We start from the raw sequence: 16,856 nt of genomic DNA, 5'->3' as shown, positions 1-16,856 counted from the left end.
TTCCAAAATTTGCATTTGAATATAACAATAATGGAAATTCCAAAGTGAAGAACTACATAAAATAACAGAAAGGGAACCATTTACTTACAGAGGACTGGTGCATGGCACATAAACACATGACAGAAAAATTATTGAATTTCTATTGTTGTAAGCAGTTGCCTGAATACATGGAGGTGGGAAGTGGGTAGGAAAGGGTGCACGGGGCAAGGAGGGAGTAGCAGGGTAGTTTGAGGTAGGCGTTTCACTGGACGAGTCAGCAGATGCATAACAAAATGAAAGAGGTCGCAGGGTAGGACGTACGAGAGAGAGAGAGAGAGAGAGAGAGAGAGAGAGAGAGAGAGAATAAGGGAGATGGTAGTCGTTTATGTCACATGAAGAAAGCAGGTGGATACAGTACCAGTTGGCTCTGAGCACTATGGGACTTAACATCTATGGTCATCAGTCCCCTAGAGTAACAGTTGAAAAAACTTGTTAATGGCAGCAAGCAGGATTGAATAAATGAAGTTATCAGATAAGTGATGTCATATTTTTCATTTCAAAGAAGTTACCCTCTGTGAATTACAATGAAGGACAATTCTACAAGCTAAGTAAAGCATTAAGAGTAACATTTTCTTGTTCGAAGAATGATATGATTAACAATCTGCCTCAGTTGGTAACTAAGGCAATGGAATCTAAGACAGCTTTCTGAAAAGTAATGCTTCCAATTTTTTATGGTGTTCTTAATACGTCACACATATTACTTTGCCAATTTCCCCACTTTACTGACAAGTTGCAACTGTCTACCACTAGCAGGTTGTGAATCTTAGTGCATGACATGGCGGTGTCCAAAGTAACTATTTTGGTTGGTTGGTTTAAAGGCAGGAGAAGGGATCAAACTACGGGGTCATCGGTCCCTTGTTCCTAATAAAACCATGCCACAAGTGTGAGAATAAAATGGAAGAAATATATAACACAAAACGGAAAGAAAGGAAAAGCCACAAGAACGAAGGGAAGGCAACGAACACTAAAAGGAACAAAAGAGGACAAGAAAGCAACAGAAACACTAGAAACAGAGGAGAGTAAGACATGAAAGCAGATTACAGTGGCTGGACAACTACGAGAATAAAAAGGAAAAGCCAGCTACTCTGCAACACGTTTAAACCTCCACCCTAAAAGCACTGGGTTGGAGGACACAGAGGGACCAAGGACATGCGCTAAAACCTACATTTATTTATTTATTTATTTATTTATTTATTTATTGTTCCGTGGGACCACATTTAGGAGAAGTCTCCATGGTCATGGAACGAGTCAATACATGAAATTATAACACGATTGTAGAAACAGATAAAATGAAATATAAGAAACATATTCAGGCGACAAGTCATTAGTTTAAATAAAGAAAATCAAGAATGTAACACTGGAATTTGCTTAATTTTTTATCTCTTCCAGGAGCTCCTCGACAGAATAGAAGGAGTGAGCCATGAGGAAACTCTTCAGTTTAGACTTAAAAGTGTTTGGGCTACTGCTATGATTTTTGAGTTCTTGTGGTAGCTTATTGAAAATGGATGCAGCAGAATACTCCACTCCTTTCTGCACAAGAGTCAAGGAAGTGCATTCCACATGCAGATTTGATTTCTGCCTAGTATTAACTGAGTGAAAGCTGCTAACTCTTGGGAATAAGCTAATATTGCTAACAACAAACGACATTAAAGAAAATACATACTGTGAGGGCAATGTCAAAATTCCCAGACTATTGAATAGGGGTCGACAAGAGGTTTTCGAACTTACAGTATTCAGTATTCAGTTTATTCACCGTTGACCACTTACAGCGGAATAGGTCTGAACATTAAATATACAATTAACAACAACTTTACAGTAAAGTTTTTACAATTTAATTCCTTTTCTTTTAGGAATATTCTTATATACTAATGTCAATGCTTATTTCAAAATATTCTGTTATCTTATAAAATGGGTGTTTGAGAAGCCAGTCATAAACCTTACGTTTGAAAATATTATTGGTCAGTGACTGAGCAGATGCTGGAAGTTTATTGAAGAGTTTTAAACTCATTATTTTGTGTGAGTTTGCAGTCTTTGTGAGTCTGTGTCTTGGTATGTCAAAGTCCAGTTTGCCTCTGGTGTTGTGGGGATGTATGTTCTCTCTGGTCTCGAACTCATTTAAGTTGCTTTTGACATAAAGCAGGGCTGTGTAGATGTATAGATTCACCACAGTTAATATCATGTGCTTGATAAAGAGGGGATGGCAGTGTTCCTTGGGCTTAGCTTTGCTTATTATTCTAATTACTTTTTTTTGAATTTTCAGAATTTCACTGACAAAGCAAGAATGTCCCCATAACAATATGCCGTAGGAAATGTGTGACTGAAAGAGGCCAAAATATACCACCTTTAGATACTCATCAGTGACTATATCTGTCAGTCTCCAGATGAGATAACACACTCTTGCTATTCTCTTGCAGATATGGCTAATGTGTTCCTCCCAGTTTAATTTTGAGTCAATGTGGAATCCTAATAATTTTATTGATTTGCTTTCAACAGCTGTAGTTAAACCCAGAATTAGCTCTTGTGTTTTATCAGGATTACACAGGAGTTCATTAGAAGAAAACCAATCCATTACTAGTTCTAGTTTTTCCTGTGTTGCCTGATGCAGTTCTGTTGTGTCATGGTGTGTATTGAGCAACGTTGTATCATCTGCATAACACACAACTGAATTTGCTCCTACATGGTAAGGTAAGTCATTAATTGCAATGATAAACAGAAAAGGACCTAGGACCGAGCCCTGAGGCACTCCAGTCCGAACTTCCTTCTGTGAGGAGCATCTATTTTTAATTGATACATACTGTCTCCTGTTACTTAAGTATGATTCGATTACATCCAAAGATGGTTTGTGTATGCCATAAAATTCCAGTTTTGCAAGTAGGGTGTTAGATGGTATGCAGTCGAAGGCTTTGCTAAGATCGCACAGTACGACTGACACTAGATCCTTATTTTCGAATGCAGTTAACACCATACATAGCTCGAACAGCCCGTTTTTGAGCCAAAAATACCCTTTTTGAATCAGAAGAATTACCCCAAAAAATAATACCATATGACATGAGCGTATGAAAATATGCGAAGTATACTACTTTTCGTGTTGAAATGTCAGTTATTTCAGATACTGTTCTAATGGTAAATAAAGCGGCATTTAGTTTCTGAACAAGATCCTGAACATGGGCTTTCCACAACAGCTTACTATCTATCCGTACGCCTAGGAACTTGAACTGTTCCGTCTCGCTTATAACATGCCCATTCTGTCTGATTAAAATGTCAGTTCTTGTTGAATTGTGGGTTAGAAACTGTAAAAACTGAGTCTTACTGTGATTTAGCATCAAATTATTTTCCACAAGCCACGAACTTATATCATGAACTACATTATTTGATAATGTTTCAATATTACACACAAGATCCTTCACTACCAAGGTGGTGTCATCAGCAAACAGAAATATTTTTGAATCACCTGTAATACTAGAAGGCATATCATTTACATAAATAAGGAACAGCAGTGGCCCCAGCACCGACCCTTGGGGAACGCCCCATTTAACAGTGCCCCATTGGGACTGAACATCATTACCACTCTCAATATTGCGGAGGATTACCTTCTGCTTTCTGTTCTTAAAGTAGGAGGCGAACCAATTGTAAGCTACTCCCCTTACTCCATAATGTTCCAACTTCTGCAGTAATATTTTGTGGTCAACACGGTCAAAAGCCTTCGTTAAATCAAAGAAAACACCTAACGTTCGCAACCTTTTATTTAATCCGTCCAAAACCTCACAGAGAAAAGAGACTATAGCATTTTCAGTTGTTAAGCCATTTCTAAAACCAAACTGTACATTTGACAGCAAATTATGTGAATTTAAATGCTGCAGTAACCTTGTATATACAACCCTCTCGATAACTTTAGCAAACACCGATGGCATAGAAATAGGTCTATAATTGTCAACATTATCCCTGTCTCCCTTTTTATAAAGTGGCTTCACTACCGAGCACTTTAATCGGTCAGGAAACCGACCACTCCTAAAGGAAAAGTTACAGATATGGCTAAGTACTGAGCTAACATACGTGGAACAATACTTCAGTATTCTGCTAGATACCCCGTCGTATCCATGAGAGTTCTTGGGCTTTAGTGATTTAATTATTAACTCAATCTCCCTCTTGTCAGTATCATGGAGGAGCATTTCAGGTAACAGTCTCGGACCACTTTTTTCTAAGAGCGCTATATGATTCCCTGTTGGGACTAGGTTTCTATTTAGTTCACCTGCTATATGCAGAAAGTGATTATTAAGTACTGTACATATATGCGACTTGTCAGTAACACGGACATCCCCACTACGCACTGATTCTATATTCTCGACCTGTCTCTGCAGACCAGCCACTTCCTTTACGACTGACCATATGGTTTTAATTTTATCCTGAGACCTAGCTATTCTATCTGCATACCACATACTTTTTGCCTTCCTAATAACTTTTTTAAGCACCTTACAATACAGTTTGTAATGAGCTGCTGCATTTAGATTTTGACTGTTTCTAACGTTTTGATATAATTGCCACTTTGTTCTACAAGATATTCTTATCCCTTTAGTCAGCCACCCAGGCTGCCTGTTTGTGCTAGTACCCTGTTTTGAACGTTCTAACGGAAAGCAACTTTCAAAGAGCACGAGAAAAGTCTTGAGGAAAGCATTATATTTATCATCTACTGTATCAGCACTATAAACATCTTGCCACTCTTGTTCCTTGATAAGATTACAAAAGTCTGTACAGCAACTGGATCAGCTTTCCTAAAAAGTTGGTAACTATATTTAACATGTGTTGCAGCACAAAAATCTTTTAGACTTAAAATTTGTGCATCATGATCTGAAAGGCCATTCACCTTTTTGCTAACAGAATGCCCTTCTAATAATGACGAATGAACAAAAATATTGTCTATGGTTGTTCTACTGTTCCCTTGCACTCTCGTTGGAAAGAATACGGTTTGCATAAGATTATATGAATTAAGGAGGTCTACCAGCATCCTTTTCCTTGCACAATCACTTATACAATTAATATTGAAGTCACCACATATAACTAACTTTTTGTATTTCCTATAAAGTGAACCAAGAACCTCCTCTAGCTTTAGCAAAAATGTTGTGAAATCGGAGTCTGGGGATCTATAAATAACAACAGTAAGAAGTTTAGCTCCACTAAATTTAACCACACCTGCACAACATTCAAACACCTTTTCAGTGCAGTACTTAGAAACATCAATTGACTCAAATGGGATACCGTTTTTCACATACATGGCTACTCCCCCACACCGCAAAGAGCTCCTAGAAAAGCTGCCAGCCAACCTGTATCCTGATAAAGGAAGCCTCTGAATTATCTCCTTATTTAAGAAGTGTTCAGATATACCAATAATTTCAGAGTCAACATCTATAAGCAGTTCACTAACTTTATCTCTAATACCTTGTATATTTTGATGAAATATACTAATTCCCTCATTAATCGGATACCCAAGCTTTGTAGAAAGTGGTTTCTTTGTTAGAGAGACTTCCCTTCAGCAGGAATACCTATCAGCTGACTTCAATCTAAAAAAGGTACAGCTCTAACACCCACAACTACCGGAATTTTCCCATGAGTGATCCCACCACCCCCACCTATGCTGTCACCTATAAGTTTTGCCAACCTCCCCTTCCCATACCTGTTGAGGTGCAGGCCATGTCTAGTGAAACCCGTCCTACTGATAGACTCCACCGACACCACTGAAATGTGACTCATGCCTTCTGTCATCAGCGCACCCCCAAGTCTCATGTTATTACGCCTGACGGCTGTATTAAGATGAGGCCGATCGTGACGCTGAAACAGTTCCACGAAATGCACATTCGTGTTGCCAGTCTGAGTGGCTATCTTTTCCAGGTCACCATCTATGTCATACTCCCCATCCCTATCAATACTATTACCAGCCCCACCCACAATCACTACCTGATCCTCTTTAGTAAAATCCCTACATAACCCCCCTATGTTAAAAGTCACCTGAGCCAATCCTGCATTAGGCTTCACAATGCTGGTGACCTGGTACTCACTCCCCAAAACTTCCTGCAACTGCTGGCCTACACCTCTACCATGAGAACTACCTAACAGCAGAACCTTCTTCTTTCTCTTAGACTTTGCAACTGTCCTAGCCACCGTAACTGCTGAGGTCTGCTGCATACTTCCTACATCTACAGCTACTAGAGATTCCTCTCCACTAGACTCTGACAGTTGGTCATATCTATTACAAACACCAATAGTAAAACTATCTGAAAATCTCCTTCTCCTAGCAGATCTCTTGCCAACAGCCAGCTCCCATTCCCCAACCCCCTTCTCCCTCCTCATCCTATCTAGCTCCTCCTGTGCGTTTTTCAACTGCACCTGAAGGGCACAGATCTTACGCTCCTGCTCCTCTATCAACTTACTCTTGCTACATAACCTGCAGTTCCAGGAGAGGATCTCACCAGAATGCCACTGGCTTCCCCACTGCATTCCCCCCAGTGAAAATACTTCGAACAAGTCTCACACCGCAATCCACTACTCACGAACCTACGGCAAAGCCCACACTTCTCACTCATGGTAAAATTTTACAATTATTGAAACAAGAAAACAACTTTAAGTTCCGCTACTACAATAAGATGATGTTAAAAACTGACTACAATTATCACAAACTTGCTCTACAAGGGAAGTAACTACTATTATTGACAGTATTAATCAACAACAAATGAGAATATAACAAAATACTAACACAGAAAGAAAATCAAACGTCTAATGACAGTAACGAAACTGAAATCAGTTCGCAAAAATTTCTTCTGAAGTTATTTCACCGGAAAACACCAAGAACACCGGTTGAAGACTACTAAAGTTCCTAAATAAACTACTATACACAAACAATTAATTAGTACTTAGCTTCCGATGCGCCGCTACAGCTGCAACTGGTCAGCGCGGAATGTAAACACGGGTAAGAGGTTAAGTTGCTCGATACGAAACACTCACAAATATCAGGCGACAACACAAGAAATGCAGAGGTGAATGAAGAAACCACTAATAAGTCACTTATATAGTAAATATTATCACAAAAACAGTTAAAATATATATCTGAAACCTAAAAATAGATGAAAACTTAGAGAGCGATCTCACACGCAGTCACGCGCTTATGACGTCACACCAAACATTTATTTATACATAGAAGTATAAACCCCACTCTCACAGACAAAATGTAAAACTAAAGCTGCTGTGGAGTCATTGTTGCCCAAAAGTGAAGGCAGGGTGCTGGGAAAGTTAAAAGTCTGCCGCAGAGCGGCTAAAAGTGGGCAGTCTAGCAAGAGGTGGACGACCGTCATTTGGGAGCCACAGCGACACTGAGTTGGGCCCTCGCAACGGAGCAGGTAACCATGCATTAGTCACCTATGGCCAATGTGGAGCCGGCAGAGGACAACTGATTCCCTGTGAGAGGCCTTCCACACATTCATAGTCTCCTTAATGATACGCAGTTTGTTGTGTGTGCTGTTGTGCCATTCCGTCTCCCAAAGCTGGAAAACCCTGCGATGTAAGACAGAATGCAGGTCAGCTTCGGAGATGCCTATCTCCAGAAGCGGTTTCCACGTCGCCTGTTTGGCCAGCCTTTCAGCAAGTTCATTGTCAGGGTTCCGACATGTCCTTGGGTCCACACAAACACCACGGAATGGCGGGACTCTTCCAGGGTATAGATGGACTCCTGAATGGACGCTACAAGAGGTGGCAAGGGTCGCACTGATCGACAGCTTGTTGTTGTTGTTGTTTTCAGTCCTGAGACTGGTTTGATGCAGCTCTCCATGCTACTCTATCCTGAGCAAGCTTCTTCATCTCCCAGTACCCACTGCACCCTACATCCTTCTGAATCTGCTTAGTGTATTCATCTCTTGGTCTCCCTCTACGATTTTTACCCTCCACTCAGCCCTCCAATACTAAATTGGTGATCCCTTGATGCCTCAACGTCCTACCAACCGATCCCTTCTTCTAGTCAAGTTGTGCCACAAACTCCTCTTCTCCCCAATTCTATTCAATACCTCCTCATTAGTTACGTGATCTACCCATCTAGTCTTCAGCATTCTTCTGTAGCACCACATTTTGAAAGCTTCTATTCTCTTCTTGTCCAAACTATTTATCATCCACATTTCACTTCCATACATGGCTACACTCCATACAAATACCTTCAGAAACGACTTCCTGACACTTAAATCTATCCTTGATGTTAACAAATTTCTCTTCTTCAGAAACGCTTTCCTTGCCATTGCCAGTCTACATTTCATATCCTCTCTACTTCGACCATCATCAGTTATTTTGCTCCCCAAATAGCAAAACTCCTTTACTACTTTAAGTGTCTCATTTCCTAATCTAATTCAACTACATTCCATTATCCTCATTTTGCTTTTGTTGATATTCATCTTATATCCTCCTTTCAAGACACTGTCCATTCCATTCAACTGCTCTTCTAAGTCCTTTGCTGTCTGACAGAATTACAATGTCATCGGCGAACCTCAAAGTTTTTATTTCTTCTCCATGGATTTTAATACCTACTCTGAATTTTTCTTTTGTTTCCTTTACTGCTTGCTCAATATACAGATTGAATAACATCGGGGAGAGGCTACAACCCTGTCTCATTCCCTTCTCAACCACTGCTTCCCTTTTATGTCCCTTGACTCTTATAACTGCCATCTGCTTTCTGTACAAATTGTAAATAGACTTTTGCTCCCTGTATTTTACCCCTGCCACCTTCAGAATTTGAAAGAGAGTTTTCCAGTCAACATTGTCAAAAGCTTTCTCTAAGTCTACAAATGCTAGAAATGTAGGTTTGCCTTTCCTTAATCTTTCTTCTAAGGTAAGTCATAGGGTCAGTATTGCCTCACGTGTTCCAATATTTCTACAGAATCCAAACTGATCTTCCCCCAGGTCAGCTTCTACCAGTTTTTCCATTTGTCTGTAAAGAATTCGCGTTAGTATTTTTCAGCTGTGACTTATTAAACTGATAGTTCAGTAATTTTCACATCTGTCAACACCTGCTTTCTTTGAAATTGGAATTATTATATTCTTCTTGAAGTCTGAGGGTATTTCAGCTGTCTCATTCATCTTGCTCACCAGATGGTAGAGTTTTGTCAGGACTGGCTCTCCCAAGGCTGTCAGTAGTTCTAATGGAATGTTGTCTACTCCCGGGGCCTTGTTTTGACTCAGGTCTTTCAGTGCTCTGTCAAACTCTTCACGCAGTATAATATCTCCCACTTCATCTTCATCTACATCCTCTTCCGTTTCCATAATATTGTCCTCAAGAACATCACCCTTGTATAGACCCTCTATATACTCCTTCTACCTTTCTGCTTTCCCTTCCTTGCTTAGAACTGGGTTTCCATCTGAGCTCTTGATATTCATACAAGTGGTTCTCTTTTCTCCAAAGGTCTCTTTAATTTTCCTGTAGGCTGTATCTATCTTACCCCTAGTGAGATAAGCCTCTACACCCTTGCTTTTGTCCTCTAGCCATGCCTGCTTAGCCATTTTGCACTTCCTGTCAATCTCATTTTTGAGATGTTTGTATTCCTATTTGCCTGCTTCATTTACTGCATTTTTATATTTTCTCCTTTCATCAATTAAATTCAATAGTTCTGCTGTTACCCAAGGATTTCTACTAGCCCTCGCCTTTTTACCTACTTGATCCTCTGCTGCCTTCACTACTTCATCCCTCAAAGCTACCCATTCTTCTTCTACTGTATTTATTTCCCCCATTCCTGTCAATTGCTCCCTTATGCTCTCCCTGAATCTCTCTACAACCTCTGGTTCTTTCAGTTTATCCAGGTCCCATCTCCTTAAATTCCCACATTTTTGCAGTTTCTTCAGTTTTAATCTACAGTTCATAACCAATAGATTGTGGTCAGGGTCCACCTCTGCCCCTGGAAATGTCTTACAATTTAAAATCTGGTTCGTAAATCTCTGTCTTACCATTATATAATCTATCTGAAACCTTCTAGTATCTCCAGGGTTCTTCCATGTATACAACCTCCTTTTATGATTCTTGAACCAAGTGTTAGCTATGATTAAGTTATGCTCTGTGCAAAATTCTACCAGGCAGCTTTCTCTTTCATTTCTTACCCCCAATCCATAGTAACCTACTATGTATCCTTTTCTTCCTCTTCCTACTCTCGAATTCCAGTCATCCATGACTATTAAATTTTCGTCTCCCTTCACTACCTGAATTATTTGTTTTATCCCACCATAAATTTCATCAATTTCTTCGTCATCTGCAGAGCTAGTTGGCATATAAACTTGTACTACTGTGGTAGGCATGGGCTTCGTATCTATCTTGGCCACAATAATGCATTCACTATGCTGTTTGTAGTAGCTTACCCGCATTCCTATTTTCCTATTCATTATTAAACCTCCTTCTGCATTACCCCTATTTGATTTTGTATTTATAGCCCTGTATTCACCTGATCAAAAGTCTTGGTCCTCCTGCCACCGAACTTCACTAATTCCCACTATATCTAACTTTAACCTACCCATTTCCCTTTTTAAATTTTCTAGCCTACCTGTCCAATTAAGGGATCTGACATTCCCTGCTGTGATCCATAGAATGCCAGTTTTCCTTCTTCTCATAATGACGTCCTCTTGAGTAGTCCCCACCCAGAGATCCGAATGGGGGCTGCTCAATGAGTCAGTACACAGGAGAAATGACTCACCAGGGCATGATCAGATGTACTCAAGAGCACAAGATATGGCTGCCAGCTCTGCAGTGAAAACACTGCAGCCAACTGGCAAAGAGTGCTGCTCAATAAGTCCTCCATGAACATATGCGAAGCCTACGCTGTCGGTGCTAACCACTACAGAGCCCCGGAACACGACAAGAATCGAGAGGAACTGACAGCGGAGAGCGGCGGGGTTAACAGAGTCCTTAGGGCCATGCAAAAGGTCCAGACAAAGCTGCAGCTGAGGCGTACACCATGGAGGCGTACGTGAACGGACCGGACCGCAAGTAGAGGTAGTAAAGGGAAAGACTCCAGTTCGGAGAGAAGGGACTGCACGGGAACCACAATCGTTAGCCCCGATCTGGGCTGCCGATGCAGGAGATGGGAAAAGGAGACGGTAATTCGGATGCTCAGGGGAACTATGAATGTGTGCTGCATAGCTGGCGAGCAGTCGCGCATGTCCGATCTGCAGTGGAGGGACACCAGCCTCCGCAAGGATGCTGGTCACCGGACTTGTCCTAAAAGCTCCTGTTGCTAATCAAACCCCACAGTGGTGCACAGGGTTGAGTAAATGCAATGCTGAAAGTGCTGCCGAACCATAAACCTCACTTTGATAGTCAATTCGGGATTGGACAAGGGCTCTGTAGAGCTGCAGCAGTGTAGAGTGATCTGCATCCCAATTGGTGTTGCTCAGGCAATGGAGGGCACTGAGGTGCTGCCAGCACTTCTGCTTACGCTGACGGAGATGAGGGTATCGAGTCTATCGAGCATCAAAAACCAGTCCTAGGAACTGATATGTCTCCACTACAGTGAGTGGATCATCATTAACATAAAGTGAGAGTTCCGGATGAACGGTGCGACGCCGACAGAAGTGCACGACACACAACTTTGCGGCTGAAAACTGGAAGTCATGGGCTAGAGCCCATGACTGCCCCTTGTGGACGGCTCCCTGGAGGCGTCGCTCAGCAACAAGAGTACTGGAGCAGCAGTACGAAATGCAGAAGTCGTCTGCATACAGAGAAGGTGAGACGGAGGGCCCGACAGCTGCTGCTAGACCGTTAATGGCCACTAAAAATAGAGAGACACTCAATACAGAGCCCTGTGGAACTGCATTCTCCTGGATATGAATGGAACTATGGCAGTCACCGACTTGGACACGGAATGTACGGAGTGACAGGAAGTTTTGGATAAAAATCCGGAGTGGTCCCTGGAGACACCACTCATACAATGTGGCAAGGATATGATGTCACCAAGTCATGTCGTATGAGACAGCAATCAGGTGTTGCTATCTGGAAAAGGCTGTTTGGATGGCAGACACAATGGACACAAGATTATCTGTGGTAGAGCGACCCTAGCAGAAGCCACCCTGACAAGGAGCCAACACGCCACGTGACTCCAGGACCCAACCCAACCACCGACATACCACACGTTCCAGCAGCTTACAAAGAACGTTGGTGAGGCTGATAGGATGATAGCTATCCACATCAAGAGGGTTTTTACAGGGTTTGAGCACTGGAATAATGGTGCTCTCCCGCCATTGTGATGGAAAGACACCATAGCACCAGAGCCAGTTGAAGATGACGATAAGATGTCGCTTGTAGTCAGATGAGAGATGTTTAATCATCTGGCTGTGGATGTGACCAGGCATAGGAGCTACGTTGGGGCAATGTGCAAGGGCACTGATGAGCTTCCACTCTGTAAATGGGGCGTTATAGGATTCACTGCAGCGTGTAGTGAATGAGAGGATGTTCCCTTCCAGCCACCATTTGAGTGTGCAAAAGGCTGGGGGGTAATTCTCCAATGCAGAGGCTCGAACAAAGTGCTCAGCAATTGCATTTGTGTTGGTACATAACTCGTCATTTATGGCAACACCGGGGACAGCTGTTGGGGACTGGTACCCGAAAAGACGTTTGATCTTTGTCCAGACTTGGGAAGATGACATGTGGCACCCAATGGTTGAGACTGATCTCTCCCAAAACTCCTCCTTCCGTTGTTTGATAAGGTAGCGAACACGGGCACGGAGCCGTTTAAAGGCTATGAGCTGCTCCAGCGAAGGAAGCGGCTTATGCCGCTGTAGAACTCGCCGACGCTCCTTAATTGCTTCAGCGACTTCCGGCGGCCACCAAGGGACTGCCTTACGCCTCAGGCAGGGTAAAGAGTGAGGGATTGTGTCTTCTGCCGCAGAAACAATTGTGCTAGTCACCTGCTCAACCATCACATTGATGTTACCGTGTGGGGGAGATTCAGCGGTGACAGCAGAGGTGAAAGTTCCCCGGTGCACCTTGTTCAAAGACCTTCTGGGCAGGCGTCTGTGTGACTGACATTGGGGCATTGACCGGAAGATGGGGAAGTGGTCACTACCACACAGGTCATCATGAGTTCTCCAGTGGATAGATGGGAGAAGTCCTGGGCTGTAAATTGACAAATCAATGGCGGAGTAACTACTATGAGCCACACTGACATGTGTGGCGGCCCTACTATTTAAGAGGCAGAGGTCGAATTGCGACAGTAAAGTTTCAACATCTGTGCCTCGACCAGTAAGCATGGTACCACCCCACAACGGGTTATGGGCATTAAAATCTCCCAGAAGTAGGAAAGGTTTAGGGAGTTGATCAATGAGTGCAGCTAATACATTCCGGGGTACTGCACTAACAGAGGAATATATACATTGTATACAGTTACTTCCTGCGTCATCCTTATTCTGACAGCCACAGCTTCAAGAGGAGTTTGAAGGGGCACATGTTCACTACAGAGTGAGGGATTGTGTCTTCTGCCGCAGAAACAATTGTGCTAGTCACCTGCTCAACCATCACATTGATGTTACCGTGTGGGGGAGATTCAGCGGTGACAGCAGAGGTGAAAGTTCCCCGGTGAGTGAGTTTAAGACATAAACGCAAACTCCACCTGACACTCTATTATAGTCGCTAAAGGTCCTGTAATATCCCTTACAGCTGCGGAGGGCAGGGGTCTGCATTGCTGGGGAAACAGGTTTCCTGGAGAGCAATGCAGATAGCAGATGTAAAGCTTTAACAGTTGCCGCAGCTCAGCCAGGCGGTGGAAAAACCGCCGCAATTCCACTGGTGGATGCCAACGTGAGTCTGGGAAGGCATGGAACATTCAGTGCAGCAGTTTACGCCTCAGAGTCACCTGCTGCCACCGATTTATTGCCTGAGCAGTCTATATCCATTGTGTCTGAGGGTCTGGTGAGATCTAGGTCCTCTGCAGACGCCAAAATCTCCACCCCATCCTCAGAGGCAGAGCTTGTAGGTTGCAGTGGTGTAGTTGCCACCGCAATTTCCTTGGTCTTAGCAGTTTTTGTTTGGATTTCTCTCGCTGCTCCTTGAGTTTCCCTGGCTGGGAGGACTTCACAGGTTCAGTCTCCGGGACTGAGGATGAATGTGAAGCCCTACGACCAGCTGCTTTTGGGCTCTTCAGCCACTGGCGGGTGTCGTCTTTCCCACTCGGAGAAACCTGGGAAGGGAGTGACCCAAGGGACCCCTCCCTAGTGAGAGAAGCCAAAGAAGACTTACCCTTCTCTGGCTTAGAAGTGGGGACGGACGTCCCGGATGGTTGGGGGGGAGGGGGGTGTTGCTCCAGAAGTAGGTAGTGCAAGAGCAACAGGGAGGGAAATGCCCCCCACCATCAAGGGGGCAGTTGTAGTCTTCCGAACTGTTGTAGGGGCGGTGTAAGACAATGTCATACACAAGATGCAGGCGTTCAAATTTTCTATTAGCCTCATTGTAGGTCAGTCGGTCCAGGGTCTTGTACTCCATGATTTTCCTTTCTGGAGAATCCTGCAGTCAGGCGAGCAAGGCGAATGGTGCTCTCCACAGTTGACACAGATGGGAGGCAGGGCACATGGAGTATTGGGATGTGATGGTCGTCCGCAATCTCGGCATGTGACGCTGGAAGTACAGCAGGAAGACTTATGGCCGAACTGCCAGCATTTAAAGCACCACATCGTGGGAGGGATATAGGGCTTTACATGACACTGGTAGGTCATCACCTTTACGTTCTTGGGCAATGTATCACTCTCAAAGGCCAAGATGCAGGCACTGGTGGCAACACGATTTTCCTTTGGACCGCTGGAAGTACAGCAGGAAGACTTATGGCCGAACTGCCAGCATTTAAAGCACCACATCGTGGGAGGGATATAGGGCTTTAGATGACACTCGTAGGTCATCACCTTTACGTTCTTGGGCAATGTATCACTCTCAAAGGCCAAGATGCAGGCACTGGTGGCAACACGATTTTCCTTTGGACCCCGGTGGACACGCTGGACGAAATTTACACCTCGCCGCTCTAAACTGGTGCGCAGGTCATTGTCGGACTGCAAAAGAAGGTCTCTGTGAAATATGATACCCTGGGCCACATTTAAGGTCTTATGGGGCGTGATGGTTACAGAAACATCCCCCCAGCTTGTCACAAGCAAGTAACTCCCGTGGCTGGGCAGAGGATATTGTTTTGATCAAGACTGACCCAGATCTCATTTTGGACAGGACCTCCACCTCCCCGAACTTGTGCTCTAAATGCTCAGCAAAAAACTGAGGCTTCATCGTCATGAAAGATTCCCCGTCAGCTCTGGAACATACAAGGTACCGGGGCGAATAAGGTCCGCTGGCATCCTTAGCCTGACATTCCTCCCATGGTGTGGCCGGGAGGGGGCGGGGATGATTTGGGGTCATACTTCTGTGTGTCGAATTGAGCTCGTGATCGATTAGAGACTGCTGGTGTTTCAACACCAGCAAGAGCTGATTGACTACGCTTCATCGCATGTCATGCACCGTTATGCCACCCACTCCGAGCAGGAGCCCTCCCCACGGGTGACACCCAGCCGCAGCAAAGGCCACCTGGCAGGATGGCCATTGCCAGGAGTCCCAATGCCCCAGGGAGATGGGCATCTACCCCTTACCAAATGTGAGGAGTTAATGGCGCAGCATCAGCAGAGCGATCCCTGTGTGGTCAGGGGGCTACAACCAACAGGGTACATGGCGGCCCCACCACAATGTACTAGCTACCGTGCTGGATATCAGGTGCAAAGAAGTCCACACTCATCGTCAATGCAGAAATCGACACTGCATAGTTCATGGTGCAAAACGCACCCAGGAAGGTGTCCTCACCCAAGAGATGGAGAATGGGGAGGACTGCAATGCGATGATGAGAAAGTGGGCTAAAGATCTCAATGCACGATAGACACAATGCGCTATGTAAGGTGCCCTTCCACAATTGGCTCACTATTCGGGAAAATTTTGAAAAATGGAGGTCAAACCCCACAGGGAACCATCACATGAAGGCCAAAATGTATGAAACTCTTTTCAGTCACCTCGTACTACAGGCAGGAATACCTCAGGCCTATTCTAACCCCTGGACCCGCAGAGGGGGAGGGGGGGGGGGGAGAACTATTTTTTTTTTTTTTTTTTTTTTGTGGCGCAAAACTTCTATGGTCATTAGCACCCAGCCCGTGACGTAGAAAACAGGAAAAAAACGAAATTTAAAATCAGCAGCAATGGGAACAAAGTCATAAAATTTGAGAAACTAAAGGCAGAAGGAATGCTTAAAAATCCACTATAGAAAGGGGTTGGTTGTCCACCAAAAGAAGCTTCAAATGACTGACATCATTTCACTGTCACTAATAAACTGTAGAACGCGGTCAGCTGAGCGCGTGTCATCTGCTAAAATCGACGATAGATCAGGCGATAGCTGTAGACGGGAGCGTAACGGATTAAAATAGGGGCATTCAATTAAAAGGTGTCTGACCGTCCACAGCTGAGAGCAGTGGGGACAGAGTGGGGGAGGATCACCGCTTAAAAGATGTCGATGACTAAAAAGACAGTGCCCTATCCGGAGTCTAGCTAAAATTACCTCCTCCCGACGACGTGTTCGGGAGGAAGAGGTCCAAGCGCAAGGAAGGGCTTTCACTTCCCGCAATTTATTATGGGGAAGTGTTGACCAATGCGCATGCCATAAATGAGCAACTTGGCGACATAAACCGCTCCGTAGATCGGTAAACGGAAGAGACTGAATAGCTGGCCGAGGAAGAGAGACTGCAGCCTTGGCCGCTATATCGGCCGCCTCATTTCCACAGATACCAGCGTGTCCCGGGAGCCA

At 44.0% G+C, this 16,856-nt stretch overlaps 1 protein-coding gene across 1 annotated transcript in view; it reads right to left on the bottom strand.

The window, feature by feature from the left end:
• LOC126416056 (phenoloxidase-activating factor 2) overlaps positions 1–16,856 on the bottom strand; it is a 261,395-nt gene that overhangs the window by 30,886 nt on the left and 213,653 nt on the right. The gene's annotated exons all lie outside the window — the stretch shown is intronic.

The sequence above is a fragment of the Schistocerca serialis genome, chromosome 8 (genome assembly GCF_023864345.2).
Source record: "Schistocerca serialis cubense isolate TAMUIC-IGC-003099 chromosome 8, iqSchSeri2.2, whole genome shotgun sequence".
In the NCBI taxonomy this organism is placed as follows: Eukaryota; Metazoa; Arthropoda; class Insecta; order Orthoptera; family Acrididae; genus Schistocerca; species Schistocerca serialis.
This window is presented reverse-complemented; position numbering and strand designations above follow the sequence as displayed.